The 16641-nt window shown below is 46.5% G+C and overlaps 2 non-coding genes across 2 annotated transcripts; both read right to left on the reverse strand.

Annotated features, from left to right (window-relative positions):
• Positions 1–10357: 10357 nt before the first annotated feature.
• Positions 10358–10439, reverse strand: trnas-gcu (transfer RNA serine (anticodon GCU)). Its single transcript has one exon. It is a non-coding gene; the product is annotated as a tRNA-Ser (tRNA).
• A 3556-nt stretch (positions 10440–13995) lies between these two features.
• trnar-gcg (transfer RNA arginine (anticodon GCG)) lies at positions 13996–14077 on the reverse strand. The gene has a single exon. It is a non-coding gene; the product is annotated as a tRNA-Arg (tRNA).
• Positions 14078–16641: the final 2564 nt, after the last annotated feature.

A 16641-nucleotide genomic window follows, 5' to 3' on the forward strand; every position in this document is an offset into this window, starting at 1 on the left:
CAACACCGACGAAGGTGGGATTCGAACCCACGCGTGCTATGCACAATGGATTAGCAGTCCATCGCCTTAACCTCTCGGCCACCTCGTCGTTTGTGGTTGTGTGTCGATAGCAATTTCAAAGAAGCAAACACTTTCACAGCACAAAAGAAGGCTTTTCTGACTTGTGGGTCCTGTAGTTACAGCAGGAGACACGATTGTCAGAAATTAAAGAAAGCAACACCGACGGAGGTGGGATTCGAACACACACGTGCTATGCATAATGGATTAGCAGTCCATCGCCTTAATCTATCCGCCACCTTGTCGTTTGTGCTTGTGTGTCGATTGCAATTTCAAAGATGCAAACACTTTCACAGCACAAAAGCAGCCGTATCTGACTTGTGGGTACTGCACTTACACCAGGAGACATGATTGTCAGAAATTAAAGAAAGCAACACCGACGAAGGTGGGATTCGAACCCACGCGTGCTATGCACAATGGATTAGCAGTCCATCGCCTTAACCTCTCGGCCACCTCGTCAATTACGGTTGTGTGTCGATTGCGATTTCAAAGATGCAAATACTTTCACAGCACAAAAGGAGGCGTATCTGACTTGTGGGTCCTGCACTTATATCAGGAGACACGATGGTCAGAAATTAAAGAAAGCAACACCGACGAAGGTGGGATTCGAACCCACGCGTGCTATGCACAATGGATTAGCAGTCCATCGCCTTAACCTCTCGGCCACCTCGTCGTTTGTGGTTGTGTGTCGATAGCAATTTCAAAGAAGCAAACACTTTCACAGCACAAAAGCAGCCGTATATGACTTGTTGGTCCTGCACTTACAACAGGAGACACGATTGTCAGAAATTAAAGAAAGCAACACCGACGAAGGTGGGATTCGAACCCACGCGTGCTATGCACAATGGATTAGCAGTCCATCCCCTTAACCTCTTGGCCACCTCGTCGTTTGTGGTTGTGTGTCGATTGCGATTTCAAAGATGCAAACACTTTCACAGCACAAAAGAAGGCTTATCTGACTTGTGGGTCCTGCACTTATATCAGGAGACACGATTGTCAGAAATTAAAGAAAGCAACACCGACGAAGGTGGGATTCGAACCCACGCGTGCTATGCACAATGGATTAGCAGTCCATCGCCTTAACCTCTCGGCCACCTCGTCAATTACAGTTGTGTGTCGATTGCGATTTCAAAGATGCAAACACTTTCACAGCACAAAAGGAGGCTTATCTGACTTGTGGGTCCTGCACTTACAACAGGAGACACGATTGTCAGAAATTAAAGAAAGCAACACCGACGAAGGTGGGATTCTAACCCACGCGTGCTATGCACAATGGATTAGCAGTCCATCCCCTTAACCTCTCGGCCACCTCGTCGTTTGTGGTTGTGTGTCGATTGCGATTTCAAAGATGCAAACACTTTCACAGCACAAAAGGAGGCTTATCTGACTTGTGGGTCCTGCACTTATATCAGGAGAGACGATTGTCAGAAATTAAAGAAAGCAACACCGACGAAGGTGGGATTCGAACCCACGCGTGCTATGCACAATGGATTAGCAGTCCATCGCCTTAACCTCTCGGCCACCTCGTCAATTACAGTTGTGTGTCGATTGCGATTTCAAAGATGCAAACACTTTCACAGCACAAAAGGAGGCTTATCTGACTTGTGGGTCCTGCACTTATATCAGGAGACACGATTGTCAGAAATTAAAGAAAGCAACACCGACGAAGGTGGGATTCGAACCCACGCGTGCTATGCTCAATGGATCAGCAGTCCATCGCCTTAACCTCTCGGCCACCTCGTCAATTACGGCTGTGTGTCGATTGCGATTTCAAAGATGCAAATACTTTCACAGCACAAAAGGAGGCGTATCTGACTTGTGGGTCCTGCACTTATATCAGGAGACACGATTGTCAGAAATTAAAGAAAGCAACACCGACGAAGGTGGGATTCGAACCCACACGTGCTATGCACAATGGATTAGCAGTCCATAGCCTTAACCTCTCGGCCACCTCGTCGTTTGTGGTTGTGTGTCGATAGCAATTTCAAAGAAGCAAACACTTTCACAGCTCAAAAGAAGGCTTTTCTGACTTGTGGGTCCTGTAGTTACAGCAGGAGACACGATTGTCAGAAATTAAAGAAAGCAACACCGACGAAGGTGGGATTCGAACACACACGTGCTATGCATAATGGATTAGCAGTCCATCGCCTTAATCTATCGGCCACCTTGTCGTTTGTGCTTGTGTGTCGATTGCGATTTCAAAGATGCAAACACTTTCACAGCACAAAAGGAGGCTTATCTGACTTGTGGGTCCTGCACTTACAACAGGAGACACGATTGTCAGAAATTAAAGAAAGCAACACCGACGAAGGTGGGATTCGAACCCACGCGTGCTATGCACAATGGATTAGCAGTCCATCCCCTTAACCTCTCGGCCACCTCGTCGTTTGTGGTTGTGTGTCGATTGCGATTTCAAAGATGCAAACACTTTCACAGCACAAAAGGAGGCTTATCTGACTTGTGGGTCCTGCACTTATATCAGGAGACACGATTGTCAGAAATTAAAGAAAGCAACACCGACGAAGGTGGGATTCGAACCCACGCGTGCTATGCACAATGGATTAGCAGTCCATCGCCTTAACCTCTCGGCCACCTCGTCAATTACTGTTGTGTGTCGATTGCGATTTCAAAGATGCAAACACTTTCACAGCACAAAAGGAGGCTTATCTGACTTGTGGGTCCTGCACTTACAACAGGAGACACGATTGTCAGAAATTAAAGAAAGCAACACCGACGAAGGTGGGATTCGAACCCACGCATGCTATGCACAATGGATTAGCAGTCCATCCCCTTAACCTCTCGGCCACCTCGTCGTTTGTGGTTGTGTGTCGATTGCGATTTCAAAGATGCAAACACTTTCACAGCACAAAAGGAGGCTTATCTGACTTGTGGGTCCTGCACTTATATCAGGAGACACGATTGTCAGAAATTAAAGAAAGCAACACCGACGAAGGTGGGATTCGAACCCACGCGTGCTATGCACAATGGATTAGCAGTCCATCGCCTTAACCTCTCAGCCACCTCGTCAATTACTGTTGTGTGTCGATTGCGATTTCAAAGATGCAAACACTTTCACAGCACAAAAGGAGGCTTATCTGACTTGTGGGTCCTGCACTTATATCAGGAGACACGATTGTCAGAAATTAAAGAAAGCAACACCGACGAAGGTGGGATTCGAACCCACGCGTGCTATGCTCAATGGATCAGCAGTCCATCGCCTTAACCTCTCGGCCACCTCGTCAATTACGGCTGTGTGTCGATTGCGATTTCAAAGATGCAAATACTTTCACAGCACAAAAGGAGGCGTATCTGACTTGTGGGTCCTGCACTTATATCAGGAGACACGATTGTCAGAAATTAAAGAAAGCAACACCGACGAAGGTGGGATTCGAACCCACACGTGCTATGCACAATGGATTAGCAGTCCATAGCCTTAACCTCTCGGCCACCTCGTCGTTTGTGGTTGTGTGTCGATAGCAATTTCAAAGAAGCAAACACTTTCACAGCTCAAAAGAAGGCTTTTCTGACTTGTGGGTCCTGTAGTTACAGCAGGAGACACGATTGTCAGAAATTAAAGAAAGCAACACAGACGAAGGTGGGATTCGAACACACACGTGCTATGCATAATGGATTAGCAGTCCATCCCCTTAACCTCTCGGCCACCTCGTCGTTTGTGGTTGTGTGTCGATTGCGATTTCAAAGATGCAAACACTTTCACAGCACAAAAGGAGGCTTATCTGACTTGTGGGTCCTGCACTTACAACAGGAGACACGATTGTCAGAAATTAAAGAAAGCAACACCGACGAAGGTGGGATTCGAACCCACGCGTGCTATGCACAATGGATTAGCAGTCCATCCCCTTAACCTCTCGGCCACCTCGTCGTTTGTGGTTGTGTGTCGATTGCGATTTCAAAGATGCAAACACTTTCACAGCACAAAAGGAGGCTTATCTGACTTGTGGGTCCTGCACTTATATCAGGAGACACGATTGTCAGAAATTAAAGAAAGCAACACCGACGAAGGTGGGATTCGAACCCACGCGTGCTATGCACAATGGATTAGCAGTCCATCGCCTTAACCTCTCGGCCACCTCGTCAATTACTGTTGTGTGTCGATTGCGATTTCAAAGATGCAAACACTTTCACAGCACAAAAGGAGGCTTATCTGACTTGTGGGTCCTGCACTTATATCAGGAGACACGATTGTCAGAAATTAAAGAAAGCAACACCGACGAAGGTGGGATTCGAACCCACGCGTGCTATGCACAATGGATTAGCAGTCCATCGCCTTAACCTCTCGGCCACCTCGTCGTTTGTGGTTGTGTGTCGATAGCAATTTCAAAGAAGCAAACACTTTCACAGCACAAAAGAAGGCTTTTCTGACTTGTGGGTCCTGTAGTTACAGCAGGAGACACGATTGTCAGAAATTAAAGAAAGCAACACCGACGAAGGTGGGATTCGAACACACACGTGCTATGCATAATGGATTAGCAGTCCATCGCCTTAATCTATCGGCCAACTTGTCGTTTGTGCTTGTGTGTCGATTGCGATTTCAAAGATGCAAACACTTTCACAGCACAAAAGCAGCCGTATATGACTTGTGGGTCCTGCACTTACAACAGGAGACACGATTGTCAGAAATTAAAGAAAGCAACACCGACGAAGGTGGGATTCGAACCCACACGTGCTATGCACAATGGATTAGCAGTCCATCGCCTTAACCTCTCGGCCACCTCGTCAATTACGGTTGTGTGTCGATTGCGATTTCAAAGATGCAAATACTTTCACAGCACAAAAGGAGGCGTATCTGACTTGTGGGTCCTGCACTTATATCAGGAGACACGATTGTCAGAAATTAAAGAAAGCAACACCGACGAAGGTGGGATTCGAACCCACGCGTGCTATGCACAATGGATTAGCAGTCCATCGCCTTAACCCCTCGGCCACCTTGTCGTTTGTGGTTGTGTGTCGATAGCAATTTCAAAGAAGCAAACACTTTCACAGCACAAAAGAAGGCTTTTCTGACTTGTGGGTCCAGTAGTTACAGCAGGAGACACGATTGTCAGAAATTAAAGAAAGCAACACCGACGAAGGTGGGATTCGAACACACACGTGCTATGCATAATGGATTAGCAGTCCATCGCCTTAATCTATCAGCCACCTTGTCGTTTGTGCTTGTGTGTCGATTGCGATTTCAAAGATGCAAACACTTTCACAGCACAAAAGGAGGCTTATCTGACTTGTGGGTCCTGCACTTACAACAGGAGACACGATTGTCAGAAATTAAAGAAAGCAACACCGACGAAGGTGGGATTCGAACCCACGCGTGCTATGCACAATGGATTAGCAGTCCATCCCCTTAACCTCTCGGCCACCTCGTCGTTTGTGGTTGTGTGTCGATTGCGATTTCAAAGATGCAAACACTTTCACAGCACAAAAGGAGGCTTATCTGACTTGTGGGTCCTGCACTTACAACAGGAGACACGATTGTCAGAAATTAAAGAAAGCAACACCGACGAAGGTGGGATTCAAACCCACGCGTGCTATGCACAATGGATTAGCAGTACATCGCCTTAACCTCTCGGCCACCTCGTCAATTACAGTTGTGTGTCGATTGCGATTTCAAAGATGCAAACACTTTCACAGCACAAAAGGAGGCTTATCTGACTTGTGGGTCCTGCACTTATATCAGGAGACACGATTGTCAGAAATTAAAGAAAGCAACACCGACGAAGGTGGGATTCGAACCCACGCGTGCTATGCACAATGGATTAGCAGTCCATCGCCTTAACCTCTCGGGCACCTCGTCAATTACAGTTGTGTGTCGATTGCGATTTCAAAGATGCAAACACTTTCACAGCACAAAAGGAGGCTTATCTGACTTGTGGGTCCTGCACTTATATCAGGAGACACGATTGTCAGAAATTAAAGAAAGCAACACCGACGAAGGTGGGATTCGAACCCACGCGTGCTATGCACAATGGATTAGCAGTCCATCGCCTTAACCTCTCGGCCACCTCGTCGTTTGTGGTTGTGTGTCGATAGCAATTTCAAAGAAGCAAACACTTTCACAGCACAAAAGAAGGCTTTTCTGACTTGTGGGTCCTGTAGTTACAGCAGGAGACACGATTGTCAGAAATTAAAGAAAGCAACACCGACGAAGGTGGGATTCGAACACACACGTGCTATGCATAATGGATTAGCAGTCCATCGCCTTAATCTATCGGCCACCTTGTCGTTTGTGCTTGTGTGTCGATTGCGATTTCAAAGATGCAAACACTTTCACAGCACAAAAGCAGCCGTATATGACTTGTGGGTCCTGCACTTACAACAGGAGACACGATTGTCAGAAATTAAAGAAAGCAACACCGACGAAGGTGGGATTCGAACCCACGCGTGCTATGCACAATGGATTAGCAGTCCATCGCCTTAACCTCTCGGCCACCTCGTCAATTACGGTTGTGTGTCGATTGCGATTTCAAAGATGCAAATACTTTCACAGCACAAAAGGAGGCGTATCTGACTTGTGGGTCCTGCACTTATATCAGGAGACACGATTGTCAGAAATTAAAGAAAGCAACACCGACGAAGGTGGGATTCGAACCCACGCGTGCTATGCACAATGGATTAGCAGTCCATCGCCTTAACCTCTCGGCCACCTCGTCGTTTGTGGTTGTGTGTCGATAGCAATTTCAAAGAAGCAAACACTTTCACAGCACAAAAGAAGGCTTTTCTGACTTGTGGGTCCAGTAGTTACAGCAGGAGACACGATTGTCAGAAATTGAAGAAAGCAACACCGACGAAGGTGGGATTCGAACACACACGTGCTATGCATAATGGATTAGCAGTCCATCGCCTTAATCTATCGGCCACCTTGTCGTTTGTGCTTGTGTGTCGATTGCGATTTCAAAGATGCAAACACTTTCACAGCACAAAAGGAGGCTTATCTGACTTGTGGGTCCTGCACTTACAACAGGAGACACGATTGTCAGAAATTAAAGAAAGCAACACCGACGAAGGTGGGATTCGAACACACACGTGCTATGCATAATGGATTAGCAGTCCATCCCCTTAACCTCTCGGCCACCTCGTCGTTTGTGGTTGTGTGTCGATTGCGATTTCAAAGATGCAAACACTTTCACAGCACAAAAGGAGGCTTATCTGACTTGTGGGTCCTGCACTTACAACAGGAGACACGATTGTCAGAAATTAAAGAAAGCAACACCGACAAAGGTGGGATTCGAACCCACGCGTGCTATGCACAATGGATTAGCAGTCCATCGCCTTAACCTCTCGGCCACCTCGTCGTTTGTGGTTGTGTGTCGATAGCAATTTCAAAGAAGCAAACACTTTCACAGCACAAAAGAAGGCTTTTCTGACTTGTGGATCCTGTAGTTACAGCAGGAGACACGATTGTCAGAAATTAAAGAAAGCAACACCGACGAAGGTGGGATTCGAACACACGCGTGCTATGCACAATGGATTAGCAGTCCATCGCCTTAACCTCTCGGCCACCTCGTCGTTTGTGGTTGTGTGTCGATAGCAATTTCAAAGAAGCAAACACTTTCACGGCACAAAAGAAGGCTTTTCTGACTTGTGGGTCCTGTAGTTACAGCAGGAGACACGATTGTCAGAAATTAAAGAAAGCAACACCGACGAAGGTGGGATTCGAACACACACGTGCTATGCATAACACTAGAGCTCCTGAGAATTCAGGATTCTGAGGACATCACCCCTCCTTCTTCTCCTTCTTGCCAGCAATTAGCAAAGCCAAACATCACCCTTTGTTATGTTAATTCACAGAGCAAGACTGAGGCAGCAGCCTCACCCAGAAAGTCTCTGATCACAGAGATCACAGATCACAAACAAGCAGAAACACAAATGCTTCTAACACAAATATAGATAGATAGATAGATAGATAGATAGATAGATAGATAGATAGATAGATAGATAGATAGATAGATAGATAGATAGATAGATAGATAGATAGATAGATAGTATAAGAAATGTACAAAGAGCAAGATTCAAGCCTGCTGTTTAGATCATAAACAAGCAGAAACACAAATGCTTCTATCAAATGCTTCTAACACAAATATAGATAGATAGATAGTATAAGAAATGTACAAAGAGCAAGATTCAAGCCTGCTGTTTAGATCATAAACAAGCAGAAACACAAATGCTTCTATCAAATGCTTCTAACACAAATATAGATAGATAGATAGTATAAGAAATGTACAAAGAGCAAGATTCAAGCCTGCTGTTTAGATCACAAACAAGCAGAAACACAAATGCTTCTATCAAATGCTTCTAACACAAATATAGATAGATAGATAGTATAAGAAATGTACAAAGAGCAAGATTCAAGCCTGCTGTTTAGATCACAAACAAGCAGAAACACAAATGCTTCTATCAAATGCTTCTAACACAAATATAGATAGATAGATAGTATAAGAAATGTACAAAGAGCAAGATTCAAGCCTGCTGTTTAGATCACAAACAAGCAGAAACACAAATGCTTCTATCAAATGCTTCTAACACAAATATAGATAGATAGATAGTATAAGAAATGTACAAAGAGCAAGATTCAAGCCTGCTGTTTAGATCACAAACAAGCAGAAACACAAATGCTTCTATCAAATGCTTCTAACACAAATATAGATAGATAGATAGTATAAGAAATGTACAAAGAGCAAGATTCAAGCCTGCTGTTTAGATCACAAACAAGCAGAAACACAAATGCTTCTATCAAATGCTTCTAACACAAATATAGATAGATAGATAGTATAAGAAATGTACAAAGAGCAAGATTCAAGCCTGCTGTTTAGATCACAAACAAGCAGAAACACAAATGCTTCTATCAAATGCTTCTAACACAAATATAGATAGATAGATAGATAGATAGATAGATAGATAGATAGATAGATAGTATGAGAAATGTACAAAGAGCAAGATTCAAGCCTGCTGTTTAGATCACAAACAAGCAGAAACACAAATGCTTCTATCAAATGCTTCTAACTATCTATCTATCTATAGATAGATAGATATAGATAGATAGATAGATAGAGAGCACATGAATTTGTTTTCCTGTCTTTTCCTCTCCTTTTCCAGCCTGCTGTTTAGATCACATTTATCAGTGATGCAGTGATGCAACGCGACCATGCTAATTTTCGCTAGCAATGATATGGGATTTCCTATATAACATTAGCATCAAGCTAACTGCCCCATATAATTTCTTAGCTTTTCAAACGCAAATTCAAACGCGGAAACAGAAAGTGTTTGATTACAACAAATATTATATAGTATAGTATATGAAATATACAAAGAGCAAGATTCAAACATTTTTATTTATTTTTATTGTTTGACGGGACTCATTAGAGAACCTGTCGTCTCTACGTGCGATTGAATTGTAACTTTTGAAACACGAGTCTACAAATTTTCTGCCGTTTGTTGTAGTATCGGTAACATACAGTCTGCTTGTAACTTCAACTTTTTCGTGAAGTATCACGTTTGGTGTTTTGGTCATATGAGCTTGGGGGTGAGCCAGCTTGTGCTTTGGCAGGCGTATGAGCTGGGGGTGAGCCGCTTCCACCGCATTACCAAGACAATGGGCGTTAATTCCTTCACAGCAGGGGAGTGGGCTACATGGACCCTACCAAGCCCTGTGAAATTTTTCGCTTCTCTAGGAGCTCTAGTGATAATGGATTAGCAGTCCATCGCCTTAATCTATCGGCCACCTTGTCGTTTGTGCTTGTGTGTCGATTGCGATTTCAAAGATGCAAACACTTTCACAGCACAAAAGCAGCCGTATATGACTTGTGGGTCCTGCACTTACAACAGGAGACACGATTGTCAGAAATTAAAGAAAGCAACACCGACGAAGGTGGGATTCGAACCCACGCGTGCTATGCACAATGGATTAGCAGTCCATCCCCTTAACCTCTCGGCCACCTCGTCGTTTGTGGTTGTGTGTCGATTGCGATTTCAAAGATGCAAACACTTTCACAGCACAAAAGGAGGCTTATCTGACTTGTGGGTCCTGCACTTACAACAGGAGACACGATTGTCAGAAATTAAAGAAAGCAACACCGACGAAGGTGGGATTCGAACCCACGCGTGCTATGCACAATGGATTAGCAGTGCATCCCCTTAACCTCTCGGCCCCCTCGTCGTTTGTGGTTGTTTGTCGATTGCGATTTCAAAGATGCAAACACTTTCACAGCACAAAAGGAGGCTTATCTGACTTGTGGGTCCTGCACTTATATCAGGAGACACGATTGTCAGAAATTAAAGAAAGCAACACTGACGAAGGTGGGATTCGAACCCACGCGTGCTATGCACAATGGATTAGCAGTCCATCGCCTTAACCTCTCGGCCACCTCGTCAATTACAGTTGTGTGTCGATTGCGATTTCAAAGATGCAAACACTTTCACAGCACAAAAGGAGGCTTATCTGACTTGTGGGTCCTGCACTTACAACAGGAGACACGATTGTCAGAAATTAAAGAAAGCAACACCGACGAAGGTGGGATTCGAACCCACGCGTGCTATGCACAATGGATTAGCAGTCCATCGCCTTAACCTCTCGGCCACCTCGTCAATTACGGTTGTGTGTCGATTGCGATTTCAAAGATGCAAATACTTTCACAGCACAAAAGGAGGCGTATCTGACTTGTGGGTCCTGCACTTATATCAGGAGACACGATTGTCAGAAATTAAAGAAAGCAACACAGACGAAGGTGTGATTCGAACCCACGCGTGCTATGCACAATGGATTAGCAGTCCATCGCCTTAACCTCTCGGCCACCTCGTCGTTTGTGGTTGTGTGTCGATAGCAATTTCAAAGAAGCAAACACTTTCACAGCACAAAAGAAGGCTTTTCTGACTTGTGGGTCCAGTAGTTACAGCAGGAGACACGATTGTCAGAAATTAAAGAAAGCAACACCGATGAAGGTGGGATTCGAACACACACGTGCTATGCATAATGGATTAGCAGTCCATCGCCTTAATCTATCGGCCACCTTGTCGTTTGTGCTTGTGTGTCGATTGCGATTTCAAAGATGCAAACACTTTCACAGCACAAAAGCAGCCGTATATGACTTGTGGGTCCTGCACTTACAACAGGAGACACGATTGTCAGAAATTAAAGAAAGCAACACCGACGAAGGTGGGATTCGAACCCACGCGTGCTATGCACAATGGATTAGCAGTCCATCCCCTTAACCTCTCGGCCACCTCGTCGTTTGTGGTTGTGTGTCGATTGCGATTTCAAAGATGCAAACACTTTCACAGCACAAAAGGAGGCTTATCTGACTTGTGGGTCCTGCACTTACAACAGGAGACACGATTGTCAGAAATTAAAGAAAGCAACACCGACGAAGGTGGGATTCGAACACACACGTGCTATGCATAATGGATTAGCAGTCCATCGCCTTAATCTATCGGCCACCTTGTCGTTTGTGCTTGTGTGTCGATTGCGATTTCAAAGATGCAAACACTTTCACAGCACAAAAGCAGCCGTATATGACTTGTGGGTCCTGCACTTACAACAGGAGACACGATTGTCAGAAATTAAAGAAAGCAACACCGACGAAGGTGGGATTCGAACCCACGCGTGCTATGCACAATGGATTAGCAGTCCATCCCCTTAACCTCTCGGCCACCTCGTCGTTTGTGGTTGTGTGTCGATTGCGATTTCAAAGATGCAAACACTTTCACAGCACAAAAGGAGGCTTATCTGACTTGTGGGTCCTGCACTTACAACAGGAGACACGATTGTCAGAAATTAAAGAAAGCAACACCGACGAAGGTGGGATTCGAACCCACGCGTGCTATGCACAATGGATTAGCAGTCCATCCCCTTAACCTCTCGGCCACCTCGTCGTTTGTGGTTGTGTGTCGATTGCGATTTCAAAGATGCAAACACTTTCACAGCACAAAAGGAGGCTTATCTGACTTGTGGGTCCTGCACTTATATCAGGAGACACGATTGTCAGAAATTAAAGAAAGCAACACCGACGAAGGTGGGATTCGAACCCACGCGTGCTATGCACAATGGATTAGCAGTCCATCGCCTTAACCTCTCGGCCACCTCGTCAATTACAGTTGTGTGTCGATTGCGATTTCAAAGATGCAAACACTTTCACAGCACAAAAGGAGGCTTATCTGACTTGTGGGTCCTGCACTTATATCAGGAGACACGATTGTCAGAAATTAAAGAAAGCAACACCGACGAAGGTGGGATTCGAACCCTCGCGTGCTATGCACAATGGATTAGCAGTCCATCGCCTTAACCTCTCGGCCACCTCGTCAATTACGGTTGTGTGTCGATTGCGATTTCAAAGATGCAAATACTTTCACAGCACAAAAGGAGGCGTATCTGACTTGTGGGTCCTGCACTTATATCAGGAGACACGATTGTCAGAAATTAAAGAAAGCAACACCGACTAAGGTGGGATTCGAACCCACGCGTGCTATGCACAATGGATTAGCAGTCCATCGCCTTAACCTCTCGGCCACCTCGTCGTTTGTGGTTGTGTGTCGATAGCAATTTCAAAGAAGCAAACACTTTCACAGCACAAAAGAAGGCTTATCTGACTTGTGGGTCCTGTAGTTACAGCAGGAGACACGATTGTCAGAAATTAACGAAAGCAACACCGACGAAGGTGGGATTCGAACCCACGCGTGCTATGCACAATGGATTAGCAGCCCATCGCCTTAACCTCTCGGCCACCTCGTCGTTTGTGGTTGTGTGTCGATAGCAATTTCAAAGAAGCAAACACTTTCACAGCACAAAAGAAGGCTTTTCTGACTTGTGGGTCCTGTAGTTACAGCAGGAGACACGATTGTCAGAAATTAAAGAAAGCAACACCGACGAAGGTGGGATTCGAACACACACGTGCTATGCATAATGGATTAGCAGTCCATCGCCTTAATCTATCGGCCACCTTGTCGTTTGTGCTTGTGTGTCGATTGCGATTTCAAAGATGCAAACACTTTCACAGCACAAAAGCAGCCGTATATGACTTGTGGGTCCTGCACTTACAACAGGAGACACGATTGTCAGAAATTAAAGAAAGCAACACCGACGAAGGTGGGATTCGAACCCACGCGTGCTATGCACAATGGATTAGCAGTCCATCCCCTTAACCTCTCGGCCACCTCGTCGTTTGTGGTTGTGTGTCGATTGCGATTTCAAAGATGCAAACACTTTCACAGCACAAAAGGAGGCTTATCTGACTTGTGGGTCCTGCACTTACAACAGGAGACACGATTGTCAGAAATTAAAGAAAGCAACACCGACGAAGGTGGGATTCGAACACACACGTGCTATGCATAATGGATTAGCAGTCCATCGCCTTAATCTCTCGGCCACCTTGTCGTTTGTGCTTGTGTGTCGATTGCGATTTCAAAGATGCAAACACTTTCACAGCACAAAAGCAGCCGTATCTGACTTGTGGGTACTGCACTTACACCAGGAGACACGATTGTCAGAAATTAAAGAAAGCAACACCGATGAAGGTGGGATTCGAACCCACGCGTGCTATGCACAATGGATTAGCAGTCCATCGCCTTAACCTCTCGGCCACCTCGTCAATTACGGTTGTGTGTCGATTGCGATTTCAAAGATGCAAACATTTTCACAGCACAAAAGGAGGCTTATCTGACTTGTGGGTCCTGCACTTACTTCAGGAGACACGATTGTCAGAAATTAAAGAAAACAACACCGACGAATGTGGTATTCAAACCCACGCGTGCAAAGCACAATGGATTAGCAGTCCATCGCCTTAACCTCTTGGCTACCTCGTCGCTTGTGGTTTTGTGTCGATTGCGATTTCAAAGATGTAAACACTTTCACAGCACAAAAGCAGCCGTATCTGACTTGTGGGTACTGCACTTACACCAGGAGACACGATTGTCAGAAATTAAAGAAAGCAACACCGACGAAGGTGGGATTCGAACCCACGTGTGCTATGCACAATGGATTCGCAGTCCATCTCCTTAACCTCTCGGCCACCTCGTCAATTACGGTTGTGTGTCGATTGCGATTTCAAAGATGCAAACACTTTCACAGCACAAAAGCAGCCGTATCTGACTTGTGGGTCTTGCACTTACATCAGGAGACACGATTGTCAGAAATTAAAGAAAGCAACACCGACGAAGGTGGGATTCGAACCTACGCCTGGTGCCCCCCGACCCCGAGCTGGGGCCCTGCCCGTGCGGGGGGACCTGCGCCGCTGCGGTGCGCCGCTGGGTGGGGTGGGTCGTTCGGCCTGGGTCGGGGCGTTGGGTCTGGGCCTTGGGGCTCCGAGGTGCCTGGGTGGTGGGAGTGGGGTGGTGGATGATGGGGATGTCTGGGGTGGGCCAGGAGGTAGGGTTCCGGACTCCGACCAGCATGTCCTCAATACTGTTGATGTCTGTCATCGTTTGATCACTGTGCGATTGGTATGGTTGTGGGTGCATACACAGGGGTGTGGTGTATATGGGACAAGCGTGCGTGGGTGTATATGTATGTGTAGATATATATGTATATATGTATGTATGTGTATGTATATATTTATATATATGGATGGATGTATGTATGTATATATGTATATATTTATGGGTTAAATGTGTGTGAGTGCATACGTGTATGAAGGAAATGTGTGTCTAGGTGTATGTGGATGTGCGGACCGGCTGCTCTCTGTGGTGGGAGTGGTGTGGATCCGGGCTTGGATATGGTGGTGGGGAGGGTTGCCGCCCTGGTCTCCTCGGGTCGACCGCTCCCTGCCTTGAGCTGGGGGGGCAGTGAAGTTCGGTGCTCAATGCAGGGTCCTCCAAAAGGGTCCTCCTCTCCTCTCCAGAGGACCCTTTCCTCTGGACCTAAGCATTCCCACCCCCCCCCCCCCCCCCCCCATACACACACACACACACACACACACACACACACATCTTTGCTCATTTAGGATTCTGGGGACAGGCATGTACCCAGAGGTTGACGAGGTGGGCCTGCTGCCATAGCTCACCCGTCTCCTCACCACTGTCTGTCCCTCAGATTTTACTGCACTTTAGACATTGAGGGCCTTTGAGGGGAAGGTGTGGACATGCACTCACGTTTGTCCTAGCACCTGTCCCCTCAATTTTAACTGCACCATAGTATCACACACTAATACACATGCATATACACCAACACCTACACACTACACTGGGGGTGGAGGGGTGGGAAGGCCTTCCTTCACCCGCTTCCTGCTCCCTGCCGGGGCGGGGGGGGGGGTTGCTGGCACGGGACTGGGCTGGTGGCTTCCTAGGGCCACTGCCGGTCCTTGCTGGTCCAGCCATTTGCCCCTGCCGCAGAGGGTGTGCCAGTCTGGATAAGTGTGTGTCTCTGTCCTTGTTTTCTTCTTGTCCTTGTTTTCTTCTTGTTTCTGAATGGGTGGATGAATGAGTGCGTGTTGGAGGGAGGGGACATATGGCCAGGTTTGGAGGTGTGAGGGTGAATTTGAGTGTATGTGTGTGTGTGGGGGGGTGGGTGTGTGCATGGTGGGGGTGTATAGGGGCGAATGTAGTGTGGGTTTGGGTGTGTGGGTGAGAACAGCTGGTTCTGGGTCGGGGCTGGTCGTGCCCGGTTCACTCCCGGACGCTCCCCTGAGACTACTGCACCACTCCAGAGGGGGGGCGCCTTGGGGCTCCGGAGTCCGGCTTGGCCCCTCGGCGAAGGGGCGGTGGTGGTATGGGGCGGCCGGGTGCTCCTCGGCGGGAGGTGGGCCCTGCCGGGTGGTGGGTGGCTTTCCGGGCGCGTGGCGCCGTGGCTTTGCCGCTGGCCCCTGGGGGGGGGGGGGGGGGGGGGCATCCTGGGGGGGAGGCGCTCTGTTCCCTCTGGTTCCCCTGGACCTGCGCTCCTTGACTGGTGGGGCGCTGTCCGGAGTCTCTCTCTCCCGCCTGCGGGGGCGGGCATGTTAGGGTTTCTGGGAAGTGCGGCTCTGGTACTCCACCGCTCCATGGGGGGCCGTGGGTGGGTGGGATTCCCGGGTCTCTCTCCGCCCGCCTCTGGCCTCTGGGGGAATGTTGTCGCAGCTACCCACCCTTGCTGGTAAGTACATTCCATACATCTATCCTATGTTGCACTTCTAGGTTGCACATAAACACACACTCACACACACCCATACATCGCACTCATCTGTACTATATGTATTTGGTTTACTTTCTGTACTTCTTTGCAGTGGTCATTTGAGCTGGTTGCGTGTTTTATTTTATTATTATTATTATTATTATATTTATTTATTTTTTTTCTTCTTTTCTTTTTCTTCTTCTTTCTTCTCCTACCTCTTTGTCTTTTCCCTTTTTATTATTTCTCTCCCCCTCTTTTCTTGGTCCACCTAACCCCAATAATTATCACTTTGCATATTGTTATCACTATACTATATATTATACAGAATTGTTATAATTGCCATTTAAATCTGTACATAAAAACAAAGTTGTCCTCCAAAGATGGGGGGGTGGAGGTGGGCCAAAAAAAAAAAAAAAAATTTTATTCAGATCTGTATGTTTATTGCACCAACATACATCTATGTTCTGCATATAAATGCATTAACATGTCCTTAATAAGCA

This window comes from Brachyhypopomus gauderio, chromosome 2, assembly GCF_052324685.1.
Source record: "Brachyhypopomus gauderio isolate BG-103 chromosome 2, BGAUD_0.2, whole genome shotgun sequence".
NCBI lineage: Eukaryota > Metazoa > Chordata > Actinopteri > Gymnotiformes > Hypopomidae > Brachyhypopomus > Brachyhypopomus gauderio.